At 47.6% G+C, this 7552-nt stretch overlaps 1 pseudogene; it reads left to right on the top strand.

Annotated features, from left to right (window-relative positions):
- Positions 1–2786: 2786 nt before the first annotated feature.
- LOC123395750 lies at positions 2787–3625 on the top strand (annotated as a pseudogene).
- Positions 3626–7552: the final 3927 nt, after the last annotated feature.

Raw genomic sequence — 7552 nt, 5'->3', positions numbered from 1 at the left:
CACTAGTGCATGCGCCCAGTTTGGATCCTGACGGACATCGAGAGAACGCGCTCGAGCCCTTCTCTCCATGGACCGGCACAACGCACGCGCCCACTCCACTCCTGGTGCCTCCTCGGGGCCGACACCAAACCCTAGCTTTCTCTCCCCTCCCTCGAGCTCTCCGGCCACTGGCAGCAATGGGGTGGTGGAGCACCGGCTGCAAGGGGGAGCGCGCACGACCACGAGGCTGGGTGCTCGTCCGTCCGTCGCCGCGCCACAAGCGAGCCGCATCGTTCTTATCCTCCGCCACAGCCTGCTCCAGCAGCCTTCTCCATTGCCCTTGTGAGTGCCCCGGCGCGCTTCCGGCAGTACGTCCATGCAGATGTGTGACGACCGTTATTGGGAGATAAGGACGCCGCTCCCCTGAAGCGATGTCCACTTGCCGAATAACTGGCACCTCCCCGCCAATCGGGTGCCGGTCCCGTCGGTGTCAATGAGCGGTCGTGCCCGCTGCGGTCACCGGAGCGTGAGTCATCGCCACGCGGGGAGGTGGTGCAGGCGTCGTCGGCGCCGCCGACCTTCCAGGGGCCTCAGGCCCACCTCTGGATGATGCCGCCGTACATCAACCTCACTGGCGACTATGACGATAACGGTGGCGCCTGAAGACGGCGACGGACACGACTGCAGCGCGGGGCGGCGCATTTTATCTGTTTTTTAATTATGTTAATTAAGAAATGTAGGCCGTGGGGCCGTTGAACAATGTTTTATTAATGTTTATGTTTTATTTACATTTTTCTAGCCTTTCTTGTTTATTCCCAAATAAATCAAATGTTGCCCAACTGACCTGGGGTGCGGTCGCGCGTTGGGCGCACCGACCCGGCCACGGAGCGATCCGAACATGGGCAGCCCCATTGTCGTCCCAAACGGACAGAATCCGGCCCAAACGGATGTCCGGATGGGGACATCTCCAATGGTTGTAAGATGGTTGTTGGTAGATTCTGACACATAAATTTTTTAATGTGTCATGTAATAAATAAGGAAATAGAGCAAGGTTGTATGTAAATTAACCAACACCCTTGCACAATCTCTAATGTAGAATGAGAGAGCATCTTATTTATTATCTTACATCCTATTGGGCAAACTAAATACAACCTATTGGAGTAGATGCATGTGAAGGTATTGATTAATGACATGACATATTTTATCAACAAGCTAACCGATAAATTGTTGGAGAAGCCTTAATGTTTTAATTATGTGTAAGTGTACTTTGGCCGCGTCCGAACGGCCATTTATGTTTATTTTAAGTTTATTTCATGGGTGTTTTTTTGCACGTCAGCACCATTTCAAAATGCAGACGCGAATGTTTCCTGATCGATCAAAACTAACGAAAAACGAACAAAACGCGTTCGTTTGGATCGTTCCGTTGGAGTTTCTCTTAATACACTAATCATGAGAGCCATGTATATATATAGAGAGAAAGGATTAATGGAGTGGGAAGGGGTCGGGTTGGGTGGCTGCATGCCGTTGCCGGCCGGCGCGTGCCTCCTCCGGCCAACCCAACCCAACCAACCAAAAAAGCAGGTGGAGGGAGAAGCGAGACAAGATCGTTCCCGGCGAGCCGGCGCCGGGGCCCGCCCACATGGCGCCCTTTCCCATGCAAACTTTTGTCTCCTCCTTCTCCTCTCTCCGAGCACTACAAGCGCGGACAAAGAGAAACGTAGTAGCGGGGAATGTTTTCGTTTCATTTCCTCTGGAATGAAAAATGGGCAGAGGTTTATTGATGCATGCCTGCCTGCGTGCCTGCGCGCGTACCCACGCACCCTGTGTTGTCAAAGCGTGTCGACCGAGCGAAAACCAGCGGAGCGGAGCACACCGGCACCATGCACGCATGCATGCAGGGGAGGGACAAACACTCAAAGCTCACCCTCCACGCCCGGTAAAATTGACAAAAATGACCCCTAGGAAAGAACTCACATAGTGACCTTTCAGGGGAAATATTTCACCCGTCTGACCATTTTATGTGGCGTCCGACACCTAGGCGTCACACTACACTGTGTGACGCCTAGCCGTTCGGCACCACACCCCGACCACATGGCAGAGAGGACCCATCCCCCTGGCGTGTGACGCCTAAGCCTCAGGCATCACACATTGTAATGTGTGGCGCCGAACGCTTAGGCGCCACACATTGACTTATACAGCCACGGGCCAGCCCCCCTCCCCACCCCCTCCCCATTCCCCTCCCTCATTCAAACAGGCGGCGGCTGGCTCTCATCCAAGCCCGAATCCCCTCCCCCATCTCCTTCAGATCTGGTGATTTCTTCTTGGATTGATCCCCCAAGGTTGGCTACTAGGTAATCTCTTCCGTTTCCAGTGGCGAAGCCAGCAATTTGGCAAGGTTTGGCTGCTGCCACACCTAACATATCCATGTATACTAGGTTTATGCAGTACTTAATTAATGATTTGAGCCAAGCTATGTATATTAGTAACCTCTGCCACACCAATAAAAAGTTTCTGCATCCGCTACTGTCTGTTTCCCATCCTTGTATCCAAATGGAATAGGTTTTTTTTTGAGTAGGTGAGTAGATTGATATGAGTAGATTCATATGAGTAGTTAGGATATGAGTAGATTCATATGAGTAGTTAGTATTAGTAGTTAGGATATGAGTAGATTCATGTGAGTAGTTAGTATATGAGTTCTTAGGATTTGAGTAGTTAGGATATGAGTAGATTCATATGAGTAGTTAGAATATTAGTAGTTAGGATATGTGTAGATTCATATGAGTAGTTAGGATATGAGTAATATGTAGATGAGTGGATTAGTAGATGAGTATTTTTTGGAATATGAGTATTTTTTGTGATTTGTAGGATAGTGTGGCTTTTGAATGATGTTTATGACGTTGAACACCGGGCCTATTTGATGTCGGAGAAGAAAATGGTAAGTAGATCATATGATAAAAAATAATGTATTTAATAAGATGAAAATGTAATGATATCACTTACTCCTATCTGTTTGTTGGAGCTTATGCCCTCGAAGATCCGGTCTCACGGGGCATCGTCTGTAATGCAGTACGATGAGCGGTACACACCATACATCGAGATGACAGGACTCCTTCCATTCATTCAGCTTGTGAGTCGGTCAACGCCCAATCTGAATGCTGCGGCAGTCACTGCACTTATTGATCGGTGGAGGCCGGAGACACATAGTTTTCACCTCCGGACCGGAGAGATGACAGTTACTCTTCAAGATGTTTCCATGATCACCGCACTTCCGATCGAGGGGAAGCCTCTTTGTATGAGCACTGATTCCGAGGGATGGCGGCAACAAATGGAGGCCCTTATTGGTATGTCGCCTCAAGAGCCGGAGGTAGAAGATGGAGGGAAGAAAGATAGAGTCCCGGCCGACGCTCCTTTCACTTGGATTGCCGCCAACTTTGCTCATTGTCCTGAGGACGCAGATGACAAGGTGATCCAGAGGTATGCTCGCGTGCACATGTGGTACGTCATCTCTAGGACTATCTTCGCTGACTGCACTGGCAAGAATGCTCCATGGATGTGGCTGAAGGCATTGACTGTTTTCGGCAACAAGTTCAGTTGGGGCTCGGCGGCACTGGCTTACTTGTATCGGCAGGTAACAAATTGTAAATAGTAAGTACTCTCTATTATCCTTTTCTGCTAAACTGATGCATCTTTGTTGTTACTTGTAGTTGGACGATGCTTGTCGCAGGTCCACAAAGGACGGTGGAGTTGGTGGTTGTATGCTCCTACTTTCAGTATGGAGCTGGGAACGCCTTCCTGTTGGACGCCCTAAAACCTCAAAGTGGAATACATGGGATGACCACGGCAACCCTGTACGGCTTCCTACATGGGCTTACAAGTGGGACTTGGTATCGGATGTGGCAAGCGAAGTGAACCTATTGTACAAGCAATACACCAACGAGATGGATTCGCTTACCCCCAAGCAGGTAAGATGGTTTCAGAGTTGACTTCCAGCTTTTATGTTGTGAGTAAAATGAATTGTGCCTTTTATGTTGTGTTGTAGGTGGAATGGCATCCATATGGTGCCGGGCCAAACTTTGGTGATGCACACACGTTCGAGCTCAATCCACTATGCCTGCAGGAAAAACATCTTTGGCTAATGCGTTGTCCCCTTATATGCAATTGGGCGGTTGAGTTTCATCTCCCGCATCGTGTGATGCATCAATTTGGGTTGTTTCAGCCACACCCGCCGGAGTGGGTGGACACCGACACACAGCTTCACAAGTAACAAAATCATGCACAATAAAGAAGTACTGATGAGTTTTGTTTTTAGTGTTGAGCGAGCTACTGATGGGTTTTGTTCAAAGCAGGTTGGATAGGAGGAGCAGCGAAAGATCAAGGATTGGCATAAGCATCATAAGAAGTATGTCATTATGTTCGAGCAAAGTGTGCAGGCAGCTTCGAGTGCGCAACGAACCCAACACCGCCAGCATTGTCCGCTTGCGTTCAACAACTACTTAAGATGGTTTCAGGAGAGTACTCGTGTCGAGATTTGTCCGCCGGCTTACGAGGAGGACATATTGGAAGGACCCACTGAGTACGATGCACTTGCCCATGGCGATTACAACAAGTTAATTCCCGAAGGGTACCAAACTTCCTTCGCCGCTGTCCTGAACTTTGTGGTAAGTGTGCCACCTATGTTAAGTATGAATGCTAGTACACCTATTCACTTGCATGTCATTGTCTTGTGATCATAGCGCAAAGAGGTCAAGAAACAAGATGATGAGTCCGAAGATACTCTAGAGAAGACACCTGGAGGAATAAAGGTGTTGTGTCATTATTATTATTTTGCCCACGAATGCAACATACGGTACCTTATATATGTCATTTATATTTGAATCTAACAGGAACAGGGCAAGAAGTTGCGGCGCCTATCCAACATTTTAGGTTGCCGTGACCCTGAATATGTTTCACCTTCGAGATCCGGTTCATCCCAAAGAAATACTCTAGACAATTCAGCTTCTTCGTGCGCTCGTATGGACGATGGTGACATTACCTCGGCAGCTAATACCCAAAGAAATAATGTAGAGGATGATGTTGACACTCCAGAGGTATGACATAGCCATAAAACATTGTGCACTTTCAACCTTCATATGTATGACGATATCGTTTTAGGTTGCGGACGGAATGACGTTGAAGGTTTTCCAACGCTCCGCTTACATGTTGAAGCCTAGGAAGGAATTTAGGCGGTACTCACCGGATGATTATGCGAAAGGAAAGAACCCGGTCGCCGGGGGCTCTCGTTTGTCAAGGATGAGAAGCATGGACGATGAGGATGACGATGAGTCGGATGACCCGGAGCAATTTGTAGTTGCGAGAAGAAAGAAGCTAGTTTCTAAGAGGGGACGAGGCCCCAAGATGTGAACCGGAGCCATTTGGAGTTGTGAAGCATTTGCACTTGTTGGTGTTGCATTTGTGTTGTGAACCATTCACTTTTGTTGTGAACCATTTGGAGTTGTGAACCATTTACTTGGTGTTGCACTTGTGTTGTGAACCATTAGGAGTTGTGAACCATTTACTTGTGTTGTGAACCATTTGCTTACGATGATGACGATGCTGTCAAAATATATGCTTTCAATTTCTGTCAAAATATATGCTGTCAAAATGTTGTATTGCTGTCAAAATTCAGCTTCCAGCAGGTTTTCACATGTGTGGCGCCTAAGCCTCAGGCGCCACACATGTGCAACGCCCAAGGCTTAAGCGCCACACATTTGGAACCTTTCCCTCAACACAACCCTTTGAGCACACCCTTTCCCGCCACCTTTTCCTCCTTCGTTCCCGCCAAATTTTGAGCACACCCTTTCCTGCCACCTTTCCCTCCTCCGTTCCCGCCAATATTTCCACGTCATCTTTCCCGCCACCTTTCCCTCCTCCGTTCCCGCCAATATTTCCACGTCTTCTTTCTCGCCACCTTTCCCTCCTCTGTTCCCGCCAATATTTCCACGTCTTCTTTCCCGCCACCTTTCCCTCCTCCGTTCCCGCCAAATTTTTTACGTCTCCTTTTCGGCCAGAAATTTCCCGCCATCTTCCTGGTCATCTGAGTCTATAAAAGGAGGCATTGGACTGCCTTCCTCCGTCATCCAGCCTCACTTGAGAACACTACCACCGCTTTAGTCAATATGAGTTTGCCTTGCTCGGATCAAAGCATCAGGCCTAAGAAAATGAAGAGTGCGAGTTTGCCTCGGGGGGTGGAAGCAGTTCAATGTTGGTGCGGTGATCTCTGCAAGGTGAAGGAGGTGACGGATTTTTCAGATTGGTTGGGCATGAAGTTTTTCATGTGCGCCAATTATGAATCTGATCCACCCGAATCTATTTCTGCTTATATCAGGCCTCCGGTATGCTCAAGTCATCCAGATTATTGTTTACTTGAATCTGATCCATCCGGTAGTCTCCTCCTCCTCTTTGCATGTACTATCGTTGGATTGACACGGAAATGCCGGACTGGGCGGTGACCGAGATTCGTGAACAAGGTCGCCGTGCATGGGCTAGCTGGGACTTGGAAGAGCGCCGCGAGAAGGCTGAAGCAGAGGAGAAAGGAGCGTAGAAGAAAGAGTGGGAAGAGTACTGTGTGGAGCAGAGGGCTTTTCTTGATGAGATGAAAAGGAAAACTAAGAAGAGAAACTTCGGCTGGAGGAGGTTTACAGACAGCGGGAACATGCCCGTGAAGCTGAGAGGGAGAGAAAGAGAGAAAGGGCTCGTGCGGCCAAGGCAGCAGAAGAAGCCAGTGATGGAAAAGGAAAATATCCACGTTGGACTCAGTAGATTTCACGAAGTTGTATGAGCAAGTTGTATCTTAATTTCAGCAAGTTGTATCTTAATTTCAGCAAGTTGTATCAGCACGTTGTATCTTAATTTCAGCTAGTTTTATCAGCACGTTGTATCTTACTTTGTTTGTAATCTAAAGTTCTTGCTACTATTTGTGTTATCCAACCTAGACCTTCTTTTAGTAGCGTCTCATACATATCCATGGCACCTAGACCTTCTTTACATAACCAACACACGAATCTCATATGTAACCAACACACATATCTCATACTTTACAAATAATCCTTGTTAAAAAGAGTAGCCAAGTTATCTGTTCAAGCAAGATGTGAAACAGAGAGCAACAAAAAGTGCACACTTCAGATGCTAGTAGGTTTCACATATGTGGCCCCTAAGCCTTAGGCGCCACACATGTGAAACCTACTGGCTTCTGAAGTGTGCACTTTTTGTTGCTCTCTGTTTCACATCTTTTTCACATGTGTGGCGCCTCAGGCGCCACACATGTGAAAAAGATGTGAAACAGAGAGCAACAGAAAGTGCACACTTCTGTTACTCTCTGTTTCACATGTGTGGCGTGTGAGGCTTAGGCGCCACACATTCTGGCATGCTGAAAACTGTAGCACATAGTGGTGGAGGAGTTCAAATATACATCACAAATATACTGGAGTTCAAACACACAACACAATAATACTGGAGTTAAAACATACAACACAAATATAGTGGAGTTCAAACATACATAGGGTTCTTAAAGAACATACGTCCAAAAGTGCATACA

Source organism: Hordeum vulgare, chromosome 1H (genome assembly GCF_904849725.1).
Source record: "Hordeum vulgare subsp. vulgare chromosome 1H, MorexV3_pseudomolecules_assembly, whole genome shotgun sequence".
NCBI lineage: Eukaryota > Viridiplantae > Streptophyta > Magnoliopsida > Poales > Poaceae > Hordeum > Hordeum vulgare.
This window is presented reverse-complemented; position numbering and strand designations above follow the sequence as displayed.